We start from the raw sequence: 20405 nt of genomic DNA, 5'->3' as shown, positions 1-20405 counted from the left end.
CTTTCCCTTTAGATATAATACACTTATACAGTGGGCAGATGGAGAGAAGATGACACAGATAATGGATATTAGACTAAATGAACATCAAGTGCTGAAGACCAGAGGCATGGTCTCATGGCACAAATGATGTCTCTCTGAAATCCCATGGTTGTGACATGAATGATGTTTTTATGAAGCCCCATGGTTCCTCCATGCCTGTTTAAGCTTGTCCAAGAAGATATTTGCTTTGCTAACTTAGAATGGTGATTTTTGGCAGCCATAAAGGGCATAATGTGAAATAATGCTCTTGGGGTATGTAAATGTTTGGCACCACTGGAAGCTTTCAGACAGAGATGAAAACTCCAGACTTGATGGAGGGATGCCCAGGTGGAGAATGGCAAGCAAATTGATTTATATATTTTTTTCATATTGGCACTGAGACCAAAACTAACTGCTGCAACATTAAATGAGTTATAGGTTCTTGAAGAGCAGCAGCAAGAAGTAAAGCTGGTTTTATATTTTTGGATAAGAAATGGAGCATTTTTTAATTTTTACTGTTGGACATAATTGATTGTATGTGGACCCTGGCATGCAGACTGCTAGTGGCATTATCTGTAACTAAGTGAACACTCAAGGTACCACTAAGCATCCCTCCTTGTCCTTTCACTGAGTGACCAGAAAGGACTCCATGATGATTGATTCTTCCAGATATATTCTGAGGAAATAAACGGATGAGGATTAACAGCTTGTCTAAGTAGCAGTACTTCACGACATTGCCAAAATGTCCCTCTATTAATATTGTTGAGGGCCCTCCTTTTAGATCAATACAAACTTTGTATAATTGTTTGTAATATCCAAATTCCTTTTTCTGGATCTGGAAGAGGAGAAAGATGATATTGGCAGTGCTACATCCTGCTTTAAAACCACACCGACTCCTCTGGATGTATTTGCCATTCCTAATAAGAGCCGGGCTAGTAGGACTTCTGACAGATTTGTTAGAATAGATCCCATGGTTGCCTCTTCGTATTCTGACCTCAGATGGATATGAAGATGGCTTAAAGACTTTTGGTCATCTGTGCCATTACCATAACGAAGATTGTCAGAGGACAGTACCTTCAAGGATTGGTGGTGAAGGGCATCTATTGATCCATGGCTGAATTACTAGACTTCCTGTTGCTTCTGTCTTAAGCTAGAATAATAAGTTTTGGGATTCTCTTTGTCTTCTGCTAGTTGACCCCGGTTGCGTGATCAAGGATACTAGAATGCTGGACTGTTACTCTGGGTTCTTGCCCCGTTCCAGACACTAACCTGCTAGGTGATTTAGGGCCAATTGCTTCAGATGGACGTACCCCTCCCTCTTTTCTTCCCATTGCCCCTCCAAGTTCTATTAGATTCCAGTGGGATTTGTCTGCAGAGATGCTTGGGAGAATTAAGGTGAAAAATGTGAAGTCAATGCACATAAGCTAAAGCATGTTAATCCTTAGAGAAGAATTAAGCCACGGTGAATTAAGGCCACTTTACTGCTGAATGAGAACATCCACATGGGAGTTGAGTGTGCTTTGACTTGCATGTATTGGTCTTTTGCCTTTTTCATTTGCCCTTGCTTCTTGGAGGGTTCCCATGGAGAATATGGCTGCACGTCATTAACTGCCCAAGTCTCTCTGGAGAATGGTACTTGGACACTTTTGGAAATCGCACCCTTTGTTGATCTCTGCCTTTCTTCCCTCCCACGCTTTGTCTGTCTTGTCACTTTAGACTACAGGCTCTTTGGGGCAGGGACTCTGTTTCTACAGGATGTGACAGGGCCCTATTTTTGTTGAGGCCCATAAGTGCTACTGTAATACAAAATAAGTGAACAAAAGCTACTTTCTGTCCTAGAGGGCAGATGGTTCATGCTTGGAAAGAGTTAGCTCAACTTCAGCAAAAAACAGACTTTCTTTCCTTGTCTTGGTGACTTTGCTGACATTCTGTGCTGTGGTAGGTGCTGCATCCCTTCTAGCTTTGTATTGCAACAAGAAGAGGGTGGGTTTTTTAGTGGCACAATCCCACAGTGGGCTAAAGACCACTGCATCCCATCCTTCTTTGTTTTGAGGCTGAACCAGAAGATTTTATGGAAGATAAGTTTTTGTTTTAAGGATGATATTTGCTTTCTCTGTTTCCATTTAAAAATAGAGATGGCATTGAGGAAATGTTTGTATTTCATTTTTATTTTGAGCAGTCTTTTCCTCACTTCTGTCAAAGTTTCCCAGGGAACCTTTTAAACTTCTGTATTCTCTGACAGGGAGTGTGATAGGGGAAGCAATTCTGCAAGTTAGGGATGACTTTATTCAATGAGCCACGACAGTGTTATATAGGATCATCCCTAATGAGTGATTAAGAAGCTAATGTTTGTACAGCGCTCGGAGGCTGTGAAGCACTATATAAGTGCTAAGTACTATTATAATGATAAGTATTTCTGATGAGACACTTCCCGTGTAATGTATTCTGCTCATACCACTTTAAGGCTCTTTTTACATGTTTTCTTTTAAGACTTGTAGTTCACTTAATTTTCCAGTGTCCAGCAATTTAATTTTAAGTGTAAATTAGATGCCAAAGCTTTGAGGTATGCATTTGTTTCTTACAGATACTTAGCCCTTTTATATTGGGGTTTTCTCCCCTTAAGCTCAAGGCATTTTAAATGATGGGAGAAGCAATATTATCTTTTGTTGCAGAGATGGGGAAACTGAGGCGTGGGGGGAAGGGATGTAACATAGCCAAGGTCACACACTGAGTCACATAACAGAGATAAGATATTAGAATTCGGTCTGAATTCCAGCCCTCTGCCCTTATCAACTACCCTGCCTCTCATATCATCATGTTTTCACGTTGTGTTGTAATGTAATGTTTTTGCTGAAATGCTAAGAGGAATATATGTATTGGGGTATATATAACATGTATAATGGTAAAAATTGGTCCATAAATTTTACATGTTGGGTGAATTCTCTGGTGGGTTGAAAGAGGTCAAGGCTCCACTAATTTCAAAGTTTCAACCATTACTTAAACAGATACATTTGGGTCAACATTTACAACTTTTCTTTTCACTTATGCTTTCCTTAAATCATAGCGATTTTACAAATGTTATATTTTTAGGTTCTGAAAAAGTTCACTGTGGCTTTTTGATTTTTTTTTTTTCTTTTTTTTATTCCAACATAATAAAATTTGGCAGGTGAAATAATTTTTTACTTTACCATGACTTCTCCTGGGATTTGGGGAAATGGAGGAAAAATAGAAATCTGAGGGGAATTTTTTAATGTTTATATTGTTATGAAGAATATGGTTCAGATACCAGCTCCCTCTAATAGACCTTTGCCTTTCATAGCATAAAGACTTGGCCCTGAAAATTAGCTCTTTCTTATTTTTATTGCAGCTGTGCCTACAGTCCCAACTGAGATTATGTTCCCCTGTGGGTGCTGTACATTGACCTAGTAAAAGACTGTCCTTACCCTGAATAATTTACAATGTGAATAGACAGGCAAATGATAGAAGGAGAAAGATGTACAGGCAGGGGAAGAGACTTGTCTGAAATAACATAGCGAGCAGGTCAGTGACAGAGTTGGTGACTAGAGCCCTGGAATTGCATCCTAAATTCTGTCTTTTAGGCCATACCACTTTGTGGAGAGACATGTCTGCAGCAAGCTTCTGCTTGGGTACATGGGGGTCTACCAAGACCACACTCTTGGCAGGATCAGAGACTGAACAGGCTATAGCTAGGGAGCTAAATAGCAATGCATACCGTGGCATCTAGCTATAAGTTCCTTTTCCTTTATCAGTCTATGACCCAGTTTTTCATTGGTGATACTTATGCAATCCAATAGTGTACTGCAAGTGCACCTTTCCCACTCTTTGATTTTATGTATCACAAAGTATTGGAAATTGCATAAAAGGGTATTTCTCATTGTGGGTACTCTCTAAGTATGCTTGCTGAGGGTTACCCTTCAAATCCAGTGGAGAACCTTTTATCTCCTCCAGCAATTTCTTGGCACTCTTCACATGTGATAGGCCTTTAGTTGAGCCTCTGCTCACAGGCTAATTTAATTTGGACTGAATATTAATGCTACAGGATTTTTTTTGTTTTTTGGGAGGCATTTTGAGCCCCTGTTCACATCTCCCAAGGCATTCACTTTTCTAAATTGTGTAAATCTAAGTATTTCTTGCACATCTCATTTCCCCATTTTGGTATCTGTGGGTTTTTTTCTGCCTTTTTTCTTTTCCTTTCATTTTTTAATGTGCTTTTTCTGAACTATTTTGGGGCCTTTCTTTGAAAGTGGGCTTCCTTGTTTGAAAAACAAGAATGTAGGCTGACTTTAAAAGAGGCATATGGACATATGTGTTTGGTGTTTGGGTAGGCGTGCATCTTTGTGTTGACATATGTGGGTGTACTTGTGTGCATTAATGGCTTAACGTCTTGCGTTGTAATTGACTATAAAGCAGCAGTTAAGGGGGGTTTTATGGACCACAAAAGAGATGAGAGTTCTGCAGCTCCCTCTTGTGGTAAAAGAAAATAATATTTTGGGTAGTATCTGCAGCAGCTGTCGATTCAGAATGACAGAAACTTATTTCAGTTGTGAGTGCACATAGAGCTATGAAATAATTTGGGCTTGCTTTATGAAACATTTTCTTATTGAAATTAATCTCCTCAGCAGCCTGCCCCTAACTCCACTCTCTGTTCATTTTTTTTTAAGTGCTGGTGTAAATGGAAAGGAATGAATTCATGATTGAATTTGGCTCAGCATGTTCAAATAATAAAATACAGATCAGAAAAACAAGACTTGCAAATCAGTGGCTTTTTTTGTTTTCCTTTGTTTTTATATGTAAACATTTTTGTGGTGTTCCTACTCCTATTTGGAGTAGGTTGTAGTTACTTGTCCAGAGTCTGATCTTGATTTCCCCAGTATAAATTCATTGAGAACTTCTGTTGATCTTGATGGAATTACTTTTGGTGACCCACAAGGATGATAATTTAGGTTTAGCGTCTAGCTCAGGGGTGGGCAAAATGCAGCCCGCGGGCCAGATGCGGCCCGCCAGGTCATTCTGTCCGGCCTGCGGGGCCCCTAAAAATTTAGAAAATTAATATTTATCTGCCCCTGGCTGCCTGTCATGTGGCCCTCAGTGGCTTGCCAAAACTCAGTAAGCAGCCCTCTGCCCAAAATAATTGCCCACCCCTGGTCTAGCTGGAGTTTGAGCCAGGTAGTTGGTACCAGGTAGTCACTAATGCCTTAGTTTGTTATAGGTCCCTTAAATCCCTTTAAAACTATTTTCTCAACTCCCACTGACTTTCAGTAGTGCAAGTGAAATGAGAACCAGAGAGAACTGCCCCTGATTTTGTTTATTCAGAAGGTGCTCAGCATCTTTTGACTCTGGACTGCAGCTCAGTTTGAGGCCATGGGCGCTCTCTGCCTCTGTTGATCAAAACTTAAATGTTCACAGGTGAGTGTAAAAACTTAAATTAAGGCCCCAAAGTTCGCTATTTTTCTTGTAGGATGGTGTCAGAAGTAAGTATCCATCTTCCTTATGCCAGAAAGCCTCTTTGTTGTTTTGACTGGATGATTATGAACTTGCTGTTGCTGTAGTTTAAGGCTTATGAAACAATGTGTCAAATGTTCTCGGAATGCGGCTCTTGTCAAGTGCAATTGCCAATGAAAGTTCCACCTGGTTTGTTTCCTTTTGATGTTGGGCATTGGGTATACAAGACCAGGAAATGAGCCAGCTAAAAACGAGCCAGCTAAAAATGCAGATACATTCTTTTTCCTAACACTGAACCTAATTCTGTTGGCCATATTTAAGCAGATCCACTTCCAGTCACTTCAGTGTGAGGTTGAATAAACACTATTAAAGGAGCAGAGCACTTGCTGGACATGCTTTGTTCTCTCTGAGGCTTTAAAGAAGTTTGGTATCCCTCAAGACAGAGCCCATATTCTCTAACGTATCGCTTTCTGAATAGGAATATGCTGTAACAAATCTATCTATCTAAATACCATTCATGTCTCTGATGGCATTGTGAAACTAGCAACTCCTCCGTCTTGTCGAAAGGTTTGGCCATACTTTTGCATGGAATGACTCAGCTCACCTGAGGTATACTGGAAGGAATATTGTGTGCAGGCTGCCAGAAATGGATGAATAAATGATGCATCACAGGCAGATCCTCAAAGTATTAGGAACAGTGAGAACTGAATTTGTCAGTACTATCTTAAAACTCCATGGAGGTTGGGTTGTTTGTTTTAAAAACTCTCCAGCTTTCAGCTGGGATTTTGCAAGGATGTAATGAGCTGTGTGTACAAGTGATAATTAGCTCTCTATATTCTCCCTGTTTCTGGGGTAAGATTTGCATCTGCAGACAAGATAGTTGGCTGCATTTTTGTTTGTGACTGTAGTCCTCTTCCCACACACATCCATGGACTGAGTTAATAGCATTTTAGAAGCTAGCCTGAGACTTGCTGTCAATTTTGTCCCTGAAGAGCTGGAAGAATCCAGGTTGCAAACAGGGCTTTCTTTATAAAGTAGCTGAAACATGTTAAACAAGCACTGATTTAAAAAATAAACACAAACCTGCCTCCCCAAAAAATAAACAAACCCTGAAGGCCCAACCATTTACACTAAGGACTCTGTCCCACTCTAGCAGCCCAAAGAGGTCTGCTTTAAGTTTGCTTATTGTTGCCAGCCATATCTAAATGGGTGTTAGTGTAAATTCAGAAGCAGCCCCCCAAATCCTTAAGTGATGGGCTGGACCCAAGCTCTTATGTTTAAACATAATAAAGTTTTGGGGAATGTGTTTGAAACTCAGTATTCTCAACCTCATATGTTCAGAGATTGGCTTAAAAGCACAAATTGTGTATGAAGATAATAGGTTCTTAGGTTCCCTTTGTTTGCCTTCTGGCTTTGAGCTTCTTTGAATCGCACTTTCAAGCTTTCCTCCATAATTGTGAATGATTAAAACCCCTTTTTAATGCTGCCATCGACACTAAAGTATGACTTCAAGAGCTGGAGCTTTCAGAATAACATAAGTTATTGTGAAACTTGCAGCAAGAGGAAGACCATTGCTAGCACAGCCAATCTGGATCCCAACTGGAAATATGATGTCCTGGCCCTTGCATTCTTGTTTTGGGTGCACGTTCTTGAGTATCTTCCTCTCACTGGATTTGAGAAATTGCTCTGTGAATTCCAAAGTAAAGATTCTTGCATTTAACCACTCCATGGATTTATTTGTAAGACTGGAATAATTTTTTAAGCTGTGTGCCCCCTCTTTCTCTTGACAAGGAGCAATATCTGTGTTTGGTTCCTTGAACACTAAAATTTCAAATACAAGCAGGCAGCATTTGAATGCTTAGAATTTAACTTGTCATCTCATGGGTATTAAGCAACTGCTGCTTTCCTTGTAGTACTTTAATAGTGAATTTAGGGCAGTTCTTTGACTTAACACAGGGTATTCTACCACATGCAGACTATCTTGTGGTCCAGTTGTTGAATGGCTTTTGTACTGTGTGTGTAGAACCCAGATTACTACAATTCAGTGAGATGTCCAACTATTTTTGCCACTCGTGCTTTTATACAGCGTTCTAAAATTTCCAATTCTCAGCTGACCTTGGAGGCAGTAACATTTTAAAAATTAGTGGTTAAAATATAGTTATACTTTTATTGTTGGGCAAGTTTCCCCATTCTTTACCAAGATAAGATCAGGTGAATAAATTCTTGTACCTAGACTAAACCAAGTTCAATGATGGCTTTGAAATGCTGTTTTCACGGAAGCCTTAATTGTGTAAATAGGGAGCACTTGCTTAGGATCACTGTTTTGAATTAATCAAATAAGAGGAGGGGAAAACGTGCTTATCCTTTTAGATTTTTGTAGGAAACATAAGACTTTGTGTGTATGCCTTTAAGAAGGCGCTTCATCATGTAGCTTATTCTCATGTGATATGGCAGCTGTCAGGGCACAAGATTGAGCTTTCTCTTGTGGCGAATTGCATGTTCACCATGTCAAACACACATGAATTATCAGTGTGCAAGTTACTGTTGCCTGGGGGTCTGGGATAACTTACGTACCCTAAAGGTCTTTATATTCATGAGTATGTAAATCTCAAGCGGAAATGCTTTGTGTCTGAATTCTCCCCAGTAGAGGGATCGGTACCCAGGAAGAAAAAGTTAACAAACTTGGAATGGAACTTTTTACATCTTTTTTTGCCTTTAAAAAAAATTAATCAATTTTCCTATGTTAAAAGTTGTGCATAGGTTCTCTCTTAACTCAATTTTTCATAGAATTTTAATACAGCAGTGCCTCAAGGTCGAGATCAGTGAAGGCAGCACCTAGGGAAAAGTGCCATTTTTGACTAGGCTGTTTTTATGTGGCTATATAGAGGTTTTTAAGCTTTTAAGACTGTCCATGAAGTCCCACAAGCTAGCACCATGGCCTTATTTCAAGAAAACATCCTAATTTAGCAAGGCACATGCTTTGACCCCTACAAGTAGACTGGAATTGAAGTGCTTTGCACCTGTTGCAGTCACTGTCTGAATGTTACTTCCCACCAGATTTCTGAAAGTCCGGTAAAAAATTTAATACTCCGTCATGCACATGAGGATTTACCCTTCTGTCAGTGTATGCATGCAAATCTTTTATGGCCTGCTGAATAGTGCCATAGTTTCTAGTGGCAGCAAATTCTGGGTTTAAGTTACAGCTGGGTTGTAAATATGTGGTGTTCCTGTTTGTGAGAAATATTGGTGCCTTGGGTATGGGGCTGCACTGAGAGTTTGGAGACCCTTGTTCTATTCCTGACTCTTCTGCTGGCTTATTATTTAAAGTGAATCAAAACAGATTTAGATTGAATCTCAGGGAAAACCTCCTAACTGTAGGGACGTTAAGGGAACAGGATAAGCTGCCTGGGGAAGCTGCAGAATTCCCCTTTTACTGGAGGTGTCCGTTATCAGCATCTAGGATAGTTCAAAAACAGTGGATCCTGCCTCTGTGCAGCGTTGGACCTAGAAAATCCTTGAGGTTTGTTTCAACCCTATAACTTTATAACTTTGAACTGAATGGGAACAAAGGGGGAAAGTTGTTTTATAATATTTACTTGAAATCTATAAGGCTCAAGGAAGTCCTTAATTTTCTATTTTTATTTCTTTTCTGTGAAGGACTTTGAACTGAAATGTTCCATGATGACATGCTAGGAAGAAAAATCTAGGATTTAATAATTTTTATATATATTTAAAAGAGAAAAAAAAATCTGTGTTTAATGCATTAACATAGTTTCATAGTTTTAGGGTCGGAAGGGACCTAATAGATCTTCTAGCCCGACCCCCCGCCAGGGCGGGAGAACAACAAAAGAACCCTAAACAAAAAACGGGACTCAAATGAGTCCAGCCAGGTAGGTATCCAGCCTCTTCTTAAAGATCCCCAGGGTAGGGGCCAGCACCACCTCCCTTGGAAGTTGGTTCCAGCTCCTAGCCGCCCTAACTGTGAAGTAGTTTTTTCGGATGTCCAATCTGTACCTCCTCTCCATCAACTTGTGCCCATTACTCCTTGTTATGCCAGCGGGGGCTAGGGGAAACAGCGTCTCCCCCAAACCCTTCTGGTTCCCCCTAGTGAGTTTATAGACGGTCACCAGGTCCCCCCTCAGCCTTCTCTTGTGGAGGCTGAATAGGTTCAGGTCCCGCAGTCTCTCACTGTAGGGTCTGCCCTGTTGTCCCCGGATCATGCGGGTGGCCCTCCTCTGGACCCTCTCCATGTTGTCCACATCCCTCCTGAAATGGGGCGCACAGAACTGGACACAATACTCCAGCTGCGGCCTGACCAGCGTCGCATAGAGGGGGAGGATCACCTCCCTGGCTCTACTCGAGATGCACCTGTGGATGCACGACAAGGTCCGGTTAGCCCTGCCAACCATGACCTCGCATTGTCGGCCCATGTTCATCTTGGAGTCAATAATGACACCAAGATCCCTTTCCGCCTCCGTGCTCTCAAGTAGGGAGTTCCCCATCGTATAAGTGTGCTGCTGGTTCCTACTACCCAAGTGCAGCACCCTGCACTTGTCCGTATTGAAACACATCCTGTTCCTGTTTGCCCACCCCTGTAACCTATCCAGATCCTTCTGCAATCTCTCTCTCCCTGCTAGCGTGCTCACCTCCCCCCAAATTTTGGTGTCATCAGCGAATTTAAACAGGTTGCTTTCCACCCCAACATCAAGATCGCTGATGAAGAAATTGAACAGCGCAGGCCCCAGGACCGAGCCCTGGGGGACTCCACTACCCACCTCCCCCCAAGTCGAGTATGATCCATCCACCACCACCCTCTGAGTGCGACCCTTCAGCCAATCTGCAATCCATCTGACTGTGTAGGCATCTATGCCACAGTCGCCTAGTTTATTAATTAGGATGGGGTGAGAGACGGTGTCAAAGGCCTTGCTGAAGTCCAGAAAGACTACATCCACCGCGACACCTGCGTCCATGGCCTTTGTGACCTGATCATAAAAGGCAATCAGGTTGGTCTGACATGATCTCCCCCTAATAAATCCATGCTGATTGCCCCTGAGCATCATGTCTGATGCCGGCCCATCACAAATGTGCTCCTTGATGATCTTCTCAAAGAGTTTCCCCAGGATTGAGGTAAGACTGACGGGCCTATAGTTGCCCGGGTCCTCCCTTTTCCCTTTCTTGAAGATGGGGACCACATTAGCTACCTTCCAATCATCTGGCACCTGGCCCAAGCACCACGATCGCTTGTAGAGCCGTGCCAGGGGCCCTGCAATAACCCCAGCTAGCTCCCTCAGCACCCTGGGGTGGAGAGCATCCGGATAACTTTGTTTGAAGCCAGGGAAAGCCATTTTTACAGCAGTATGGCATGTCTAAACTACAAGTCTGGGTTGGCAAAAATGGTGAAAGTAGACAGGATCTTTGTGTGAAGGGCTCCTTGGAGAGATGCAAAAAAACAACCTTTAGGAAGAAAATAGCCTGATCCCTGCAAGCATTTGTGCACATCTGTTGTTTGTTTGCCTGAGTAAAGTTTCACAGCTACTTGTGCTGTGTAAAGTTGAGCAGGCTCACACCCTAAATACCTAAGAGCACCAAAATTCTAGATTAACAGTTGCATGAAATTATCCAGACAAGTGCAAAGCAATGTACAGTAGTATCAGTTTAAGTCCCATTGAAGTCAGTGTGATTTAAGCACTTGCTTAAATGTTTTGTTGAATTAGAGCTATCAAGAATATGTAATTATCTCAGTAATGGTAACAGTGTACTCAGCACTGCCCAACATGCAAAAATAAACACCACTGTTGCCTGAAAGAGTTTACAGTTTAAAGATATGTGGAACACTGGAACACTGATGAAGTTCTGTTTTGTTGGTTATCTGTTTGGTTCTCTAGAGTCTCTGCATTTAAATGTAAGAAATAAAGTTAATCTAGTAAGGTTTTTCATGGAGCTGTTGTACCTGCCAATAGGTTGACGTAAGCAAAGAGGATATGTTGGATGTTTTGTCATTGTCATTTTGCATGAAGCCACTTGTGAGTGTGTTTAAAGAGTAGCTTTGTTTAAGGCTTATGGTGATGGAATACTTTTTAGGACAACTTAAACTTTTATTGTTCAGCCCTGTGAGGACTGTTGCAGTTGAAAGAGATCTGAAGCCCAAATTGATTTTGGTTGCTCTTGAAGGGTAGCTCTATGTATGCAAACACACACAGGGATGGGGGGAGGGGGGGAACACTGGAACTTTTATGTTATAATCCACTGTTACAAGAGGAGCAGCTAAAACAATCAGCATCATCCTTCACCTAGATAATGCTTTCGCTCTAGCTAATAGCTCCTTGTTCATCAAGGAAACGAATGTGCACTGAGGTGACATGCTCTTCACCCACTGCTCTTTGTTCTAGGGTCCTTTAGACTGATTGTATCAGCTCCAGCACTGACAAATATTCCCCCAAACTTTAACACTATGTTAAATTGAGTTATGGGGTTTTAAGGTTAGACTCCTCTGGCTGAAGGTTGATTGTTTCTGAGAGATAAAGGAATCAGTACCCAACAGTAACAGAATCTTTGCCATGGGACAATTTCTGTTATTGAGCTCATAGCTCTCTTTATTTGGTTATAAAAGTCACCCCTATTTTTTTTCTTTGGCTCTTGAAGGAGGCGAAAAGAGAGACGCTGTTCTAAATTGGTGAATTGTTGCTTTTTCTCCATCTACCTTGACCCCCAAGGTGGTGCGCACACTCTGCCAGATGAAGTTGGCTGGATGTTAAAGGAAGCTAGATCAGCTCCTTGAAAAGTATCATCACCTAAGGCCTAGAAACTGCTGCTGCAGTTACCCGCGTGATGGCAACCAGCTTGTAGTGAAGTAAGGTGAAGGTGCCACTGGATCTTACATAGTCTTGATAGGAGGCAAAGAGAGAAGTGTTTTTTCTTGTCTTTTGTTCCCCACTTTGCTTCCTCGCCCCTGCCCCTCCTGCCCTCCCCCAGGGATGCTAGTGTTGTATCTATTTCTAAAGATTTACTTACTCCACCCACAGGGAAACTATTGGGGTGAGGGGGTTTATGCGCTGGCCTGAAGGATGTATGCTGCCGTGCAAATTCAAGGTGTCCTTATGGAATGCCGCTCTATATTTATGTATATTACAGTGGAACCATGGGACTTTAGCAGATCTTAGGACCCTATTGTAGTTGGTGCTGTACAAAACGCACATAGTATAAAACAATCCCTGTCCCTGAGATTTTACAAATTCAAATAGGCAAGTCAGACACAGAGTAGCAAAAAGGATGCATTGTTATCCTCATATTGCAGTTGGAGGCCACAAATGGCTTTTTCAGGTCCATTGGAGTCAGGAAAGTGACTTCCATTGACCTGGGCCAGACTGAAATAAATTTAAGGATGCATCTAGACTGGAGTGGCAAGTTGCTCAAGTAGCCTAGTAAATAAGGGAGAGAAGAATGGACAGGTTTTGAGGCTAGATCAGGAGTTATTTTAATTTTTGGTATGTTAATATGAAGCTGATTCCATCTCTCCATGCAGGAAGACACTTCAGAGACAGGCTGAGATGGAAGAATGGATAAGGAAAAACGGGGTGGGGGGAGTATCCCTCAGCATGGTCAATGATGGTTTTACCTGCATAGATTAATGCATTTGTCTAGAGAGAGGACATAAGAGGAAGGATGGGGTGGTATGACGGTCCTGTGAGACCCATATAGGAAGGGAGAAAAGAGGCCTTGCCAAGAGTGAGGCTATGGAGGCTGTTTGAAGAAGTAGGAGGAACGGAAGGAGTCATTGAAAGTCAGGGGAGGACAAAAAACTTACTGGTGTGAAGATTCCTCATCCCTGCATGCTCTGAACTTGTTCCAAATCTTGGAACGTGCACCCTGCTGTTTCTGATAAACACCTGATGCATGAAGTGTAAAGAGAGAGCATGCATGCTAGGGAAAAACTTTCCCCTTTAGGCTTAGTGCAATGGATTTCTGTTGAACCTTTGAATAAACTATCAGACGCTTCCTTCCCCCTCACTCAGATCCCATTATTTTTCTCTAGTGTTTTGCCCATTCTTGTTCTAAATGACCCAATCAGTCAGGATTCTACCACTTGAAGGAAAGTGTTCTGTGATCTAATATGGAGATATCTTTGGGAGATGTTTGGCTCAGTTATGCCCTTTATATTAACTGTAACTCTACCCTAGTCTTGAACTTCCTTAAAGAATTTCTTTTGACTCCTTTTCTCCCCTTGGTGTTTACATCTTTCAGATACTTGTAACATGCTCCCCTTTAGTAAAAATTGTAGTAAGTATGTGAAATTTAAGCAGACGTCTGTTTAGAAGTTTGAAGTAGCATCCTCTGAATCAGGAAACCTGGATTTAAATATAGTCTCTAACACAGAGACTTGATTTAGTCTCTTTCACCCTAGCCAAAATTCTGTATTGTTTATGGGGGAGGAAGCAAGGAAAGAGCGAAGTAGGCGTTTTTAACGTTTGTGAAGTGCTTGGAGATCTTGGGGTGAAAGGTGCTTCCTGAGTGTTAACTGACTTCTGTGATTCCCACAAGGGGAGTTGAGGATGCTTAGTACTTTGAAGCAACGAAGATCATAGTCTTTTGCCATTCATTAAATCCTCTTGCCCCTTACCCTTTATTTGGGTGGTACTGTACTCCTTCTGGCGTGGAGGGGTCCAGAACAGCGTTCAGAACTATTCTAGGTGCAGTCTCGGTTGAGTTTAACTCCAGGGTAATGATAATAATCAGGCCATCATTCCAGAAATTAAAAAGCCCATTAATTCTTTTCCGTCCAAGTGGAGCTGATTTTCCCCACCTTCCTCCCCTCCAGGATAACATGGTCAGTAGACAGGAAACTAGACTTGCTGGTAGGAAGCAATGTTCTATTCATGCCTTACCCACCGACTTTGAGCCAAATCATTTCTGTTATCTCCCTGTCCTCATTTTGTCTCATCTCTTTAAGTTGATATGACTGGTGCAGGCTTGTTGTGGTTTTGTCAGCATCTGCCATAATCAGGTGCCTGTCTTAAGACTTCTATGCGCTAATGCAATGTCATTAATTTACCACTTAAAGGAGAAAAAATGCCCTTCTCTACGTAATATAGTATTGCCTAAGAATCCAATATGGGGTGATGGCAGAGATCATTAGAGATTAGAGATGCTAAACTACAGTCTATTGGTGTGTTCCAGTATGATAATTCCTATTTGGACCATCAAGACAAAAGCCTCTATGTTCATAACATGTTACCTCACCTTAAGAAGCCCAGAATCAACTTGCGGCTTGTGCTGTTGTATTACATTGGAAGTTCCTCTTCTGTTTGGTCACTACCATTACTCCAAGGCCTTTTTCAACATTACTGCTGTGGAAACATTGCCTTCTCATTGAATGCACTTTGGATTATTTCCCCACAATGTACTAGCTTGTATGTTCACAGACTGAATCTCATTTAAGTCTCTTGCTTGTATTCCTAACCTCTCTGTGTCCCCTAGTTGTATTTCCTCTGCCTTCACTTGATATTTGCATTACCACCTAATTTAGTATCCTCCTGCTCATTGAATTAATGGGCTGTTTACTTGTATTAGATAAAATGGGGCCTAATACCCTGCAATACCCCAACACGGACACTTCTCCCCCACATGATACAGAGTTGTTTATCACTATCTTACGTCTATGGCCCTTGGGCCAATTTTCAGTCTGTATGACAATTATTTATATCCAAGCTGATGCAAATTAATTTTTCAAGAAAGATTTGCTGTGGCACGGCATCAAACACTTAGTAAAGTCACCAGATATATTGCATCTTTTACATTCCCCTTCATCTGCTAATTTTGTAGCTTGATCATCAGAAACGGGGATCACGTGTGTTTTGGTGTCATTTGCCCTTTTATAAACCCAGGTTGCTAGCAGCTCAGAATTAAATTACTGTGTAGGTGTTCATAGACCATCCCCCCTCCCCCGCCCCCCCATCCCCAGTTTTTAATATTTGTTCTATTGTTTTACAGGCATGACATTGAATTTACCAGAGTAATGGCTAGATTCACTATTGTTTACTTGTTCCAAAAGATTGGTATTGCCTTTGATTTCTCTGCTCTCAGGTCCTCTGATTTAATTTTGTTTCTTCATTATGCATTAAAACTAATTGACCTTTTTACTATATTATTTTGCTTCCCTTAAGATTGAAAGGGGCACAATTCCTAAATCTGAAGATTTACAGAATCCAGGTCTCCAACTATTCATTTACCTGTCTTTTTAACAAAAGCTGTTTCATTATTCACATATCTGGCCTTAGAGAAGAGGGGTGGGTGGAGCTGGCTACCACAAAGCTATTGCTAATTTTAGAGTTGGGGATGAAGAGGAAACCCAAAGACTGCCTCAACACCACCCGATATACTTTCCATGGTCCTGGTTCTGATGGTATGAATGCTCCCAAAAGTACAAGAAACATGGCCAGTGCAAAGACATTTGCCCACTATTTTCCACACCAGCTGACAGAGATAGGGAGGTGTAGGTACCTCCCAAAGGAGGTACAGGAGTGTGCTCTGTGTGATCTCCCATTGCAGTAGGAGAGTGGGGTTCTGACTGCTCTGCATACTGAATGCCTCAAAAAACTGGCAGTGGGGTAGTAGCCTCCTATTTTTGTTATTTTTTCAGCCTGGCACTGGAACCCTTAGCATCCTTCATGCCCATTTTCATCAATGGGCATTCTTTCATCTTTCTATGGTATTTGTAAAACAGACAAGCAAAAAAAAACCCCTTTTCTCTCCCCTTCCCATCAATAATTGTAGAATATCTTACATAAAAGTATCTATGTTGTAACAGTAGATATGAATCTGGATTGAATCTGTTTCTATGCAGCCCAAATCACCTCCTCAACCTTAAACAAAAACCTTGAACACATCTTTGGCCCAGTCTCTTATAAAGCCAAATCAGCCTTCTCTTGTTATTCTGGTTACTGTTCTCTAGATTACTGGATATCCTAAAATCTGCTTTGGTTGATACACTTGTGCAGGTACAATATAGGAAGCCCTTTATTAAGTGTGTTGAATGTAAACGGTTCTGTGATCACTGACCTGATAACTATCACATTCTCTGTTGACTCACTGTAGTGGATAAGGAGCACCGCATGACTTGTTTGCTTCCTGGAACATAATGTTGTTTTTCAGGTGGGTGAAAAGTTTTCTTGATTTTTTTTCCCTAGGTAGCTGCATTTGTCACTTGACAGATGTCTGTCTGATTGGCTGAAGTTCCCTATAAGTATAAATTCAGACTACTTGTTGGTTGGTCCAGTATTTGTTTCCATTCTGTAGATCAGTGGTTTTCAACTTTTGGGGGCTTGAGGCACCCCTCAGAAAATGCCAGCTCCTAGTTCAATTGTTTTTTGACTACAGAAAAACAACAGAGGAATTTATCTGTTGCAAAGAATTCAGAAAGACCACAACAAGTCGGAATGTTTTCTAACCCTAAGGATTCCTATTTGAAATCTCTAGGTTTATCTAGTAAATCATATTTGTCCACCTAGCAGTGCTATCATTGCATGGCACCCTTGAAAGGATCTCAAGGCATCCCAGGCTGGGTGCCATAGGACCCCAGTTGAGAATCACTGCTGTAGATGAGAGAGGCAGCATAGCATCTGATGAAGTGGGATGTCACCTATGAAAGCTTCTGCCTGTTTTAATAAGGCTAAGGTGCCACCCTCTCCTGCCTTCATTCTCCATTCTCTAATAAAGAATCTAATAAATGCTTCCATTTTGCCTGAGATTTCTCCCCCAATTTCTTTTTTTAAATTACTTAAATGAGAGAATTTTATTTATTTATTTTATTTATTTATTCTTTACATCAAAAGGAAAAGGTATCAGTTGTATTTTTCTTCCACAGCTGAAAAAATTATTGGAAAACTAAAACTTTTCAACAAAGGACTATTAACTCTGGTCAATATTAAACTATGTGAAAAATCAAAAAAACCCCAACCCTATGTTTCCTTTTATTAAAAAAATAAGTAAAAAAATCCTTTTAATAATTCATGAAATGGAACCAGTTCCTAATGCTCTTGCTTTTTCCTGCCCTGAGATCTGGATATTCTGTTTGCTTTTATTCATTTGACATTCAAACTCATTGGTAATATAAGGACCCAAAGATCAGAAGACAGCCAGCTATGTTAGGAAGATGTTCCTTGCCTGTTGTTTTTTGGTTCTTAGTTGGGCAGGGCTTGACTTGTGTGCTGAGATTGGAAGAGAACAGCTTCTTTTTTTCCCTTCGCTTTCCAGTTCAACCCTGAATACGCTAGATCAGTGGATAGCTGGGCCTTCTGAGAAAGAAGGCTAGCACTATCTCTGAAGTTGCATGAGCAATCATAAAATGGCTCCAGTCCTGTAGCATACAAAGCTCCCATCCCTAATTGTCCCCTTCCACACTAAATCCATGGGTTCAAGCTTGGGGCAGGTGGTGGGATTTGCTCCTTTAATCTTCAGTGCCTATTTATTACAGTGGAGCTCCAGGGCATGTGAGCATGGCCTTTCTCACCAAGGGACTGTAACAAATGGATGCTTACCTCTATGACACAAAACTGAGGCGCATACACCACCTATCTGCATGACTTGGTGCTGCTTCTTCAATTGAGGACTTCCTCTTTGTTATGACATTTAAATTAGAGAGGGCAGAAAGGACTTGAGCAAAAAGAGCTGCCTCGGTTGACCTTACACACCTGCTCTTCCCTTTCCTCCTTTCCCCAGCCCTATACTAATTTTTCATGGACATGGCGCTCACCTTGTGACTGAGAGAACGCTGTGCCCCAGGGCATGGGCCATGACTGTGGAAAGATGAGCCTCCCTGTCTCCTTTGTTTACTCTTTGGTATCGAACCTTTCTGCAATTGCTAATTATTTTTCAATTGCCCAAGACAAATGAGAAGGTTAGGAAGGTGACATTTCTAAATGACCCTGACTTTCAGTTGCTGCTCCTCTTTATATTACTAGGTATTGGGATTTGCAACTTTATTTTAAAGATATGGGAAGAAAAAACCCTAATGGGATGTTTTCTTTAAAAAGTATATTTTGGAAGGTTTCCCATGCTTCTGAATATTAACATTTCTTCCAGCTCCTCAGGCTATCTACTGCATCTGCAAAAATGTTTTTGCCGTTGGTAGAGTTGCCACATCTCATTTAAATTTAGTGCTTTTAAAAAAAAATTAATTGCAAGTAAAAGTGGGATGAGATTCCTATAAAAAAGGGTTTGGCCATAGCTGTTTTGTTTCTTTGTGAGTTTTAATCCTGCCCAGGGCCTCCCAAAGATTTTTTTTTTTTTTTCTTTTTGTAGCAGAACTAATTTAACTAATTAATTTTTGCCAGCCCTTGAAGAGATTGGGGTGTGGAAAGAAGTGGGGTGTTGAGGGGAGGTCCCCTGTCCTGAAAAGCTTAAAGTCTAAACAGATGAGGGACAGAGGTATGAAGTGCTTGGTCCAAGGTCACTTTGTAGGTCAATGGTAGTGTCAAAAATAGAATCCGGATCTCCTGATTTCATGTTCAGTGCTCTCTGTCTATCAGATCTCATGGTTTCTTTCCGTTCCCCTTTGGAAAAACAGTTGCTTTGTGGATCAGCTACAGAACCAAGAGCAAAAAAGATCTTCAGTTCGCTATACTTGTGTGACCTTGGGTTCCAAAATATTAAACCAAATTTTACACGCCCAAGTGGTCTTATTTTCAAACATCTGCAGCACTGATATGAAAGAAGTTGGGCCTACCAGAAACTTTTGAAAACCAAGTCACTTATTTTCTCTGTCTAAAATTGGGTTTAGTTGCCACAGTTTAGCCAATCCATATTAGAGAAGCTTGGCCCTAATTATTGTCAAACTTTCTCTATTTGCAAATAGCAGTGATATTTCTCAATCAGTTCTGCATGAATATTCTTAATCATTGTAAACTGAACTATCATTGTAAACTGAACTAGGACTCTGTGATGGAAGGTGACAGAGTAATGCAGTCTTTCATTTGCCTCTGTAGAGGCTAGTTCCTGTGTATGTAAGTCAGGCAGTGCATAAACAATGCAAGTGTCCTCCTAAGAAGGCCCTTTCCTTTTCCAGAAAGAAGGTCTCCTTTGTAGAACAGGACTCTTCTGGCACCTCCGTTGAAAACTAACAGTTTGATTATAGGATTTTGTTAGTGCTGCAGGAATGTGAAGAAAACAGACACCCTTTTGAATTCTGTAGCTAAAAACCTGATGCTTTCAATGCAAGATGCATTTAGAAGCCTGTCGCCTGGGAGCTCGTAACCCAAAGGGCATCATTGAGTACTAAGGGAACAAAATAACAACGGGGGAGGGGAAGGGTGACGGGGGGGGCTGGAACCGAGTAAGATGGAAAACCTGCTTTACAATAATTAGAATAAAATTGGGATATCAAGAATGCAGGGGTCAGCTTCTGTTCACACCAATATGGCTTTCACCTTGTAGAAAAAGGCCCACACCAGGTAATTAGGTCAAATCAATGATTATATATCTTTAAGCGAAGTGGAAGGGACTGTAATTGTGATGAAATTTGTTTGAAGAGGGAAAGCATGGGGAATCTTGTTTAAAGGTAACAAGTTCAAAGGGTAAATGAAGTTCAAGGTTCAGTTCCTGTTCACTCCTAACAAAAAATAATAACAATAATCCAAGCAGCCAATATTTCTATCAGACATTTGTTTTATCTTTTTTGGGGAGGGGAATGGGATCATATCCCTGTAGGAAAACTTGAATTAAAGCAGCGATAACCCCTAAATGCCCCTCTCTTCTCCCTCTTGGAATAGACAGAAGGGAGAACCTTGTATAATCAATGTTTTTGCTTGTTGGTTTATTGTTTCTTTCTGAACACGCAGGCGTATTCAGCCACATTGCATACAAATATGTGGCTTCTCTACAAAGGGCTTGCATATAATATGCAAGTGCAGACTTTGGTTAAAGGAACTTTT

General features: G+C 41.2%; 1 protein-coding gene across 3 annotated transcripts in view; it reads left to right on the top strand.

The window, feature by feature from the left end:
* The window catches only part of SKAP1 (src kinase associated phosphoprotein 1), a 250306-nt gene that overhangs the window by 54020 nt on the left and 175881 nt on the right, over positions 1-20405 (top strand). The window lies entirely within an intron of this gene.

The sequence above is a fragment of the Alligator sinensis genome, unplaced genomic scaffold (genome assembly GCF_000455745.1).
Source record: "Alligator sinensis unplaced genomic scaffold, ASM45574v1 scaffold520_1, whole genome shotgun sequence".
Lineage (NCBI taxonomy): Eukaryota > Metazoa > Chordata > Crocodylia > Alligatoridae > Alligator > Alligator sinensis.
This window is presented reverse-complemented; position numbering and strand designations above follow the sequence as displayed.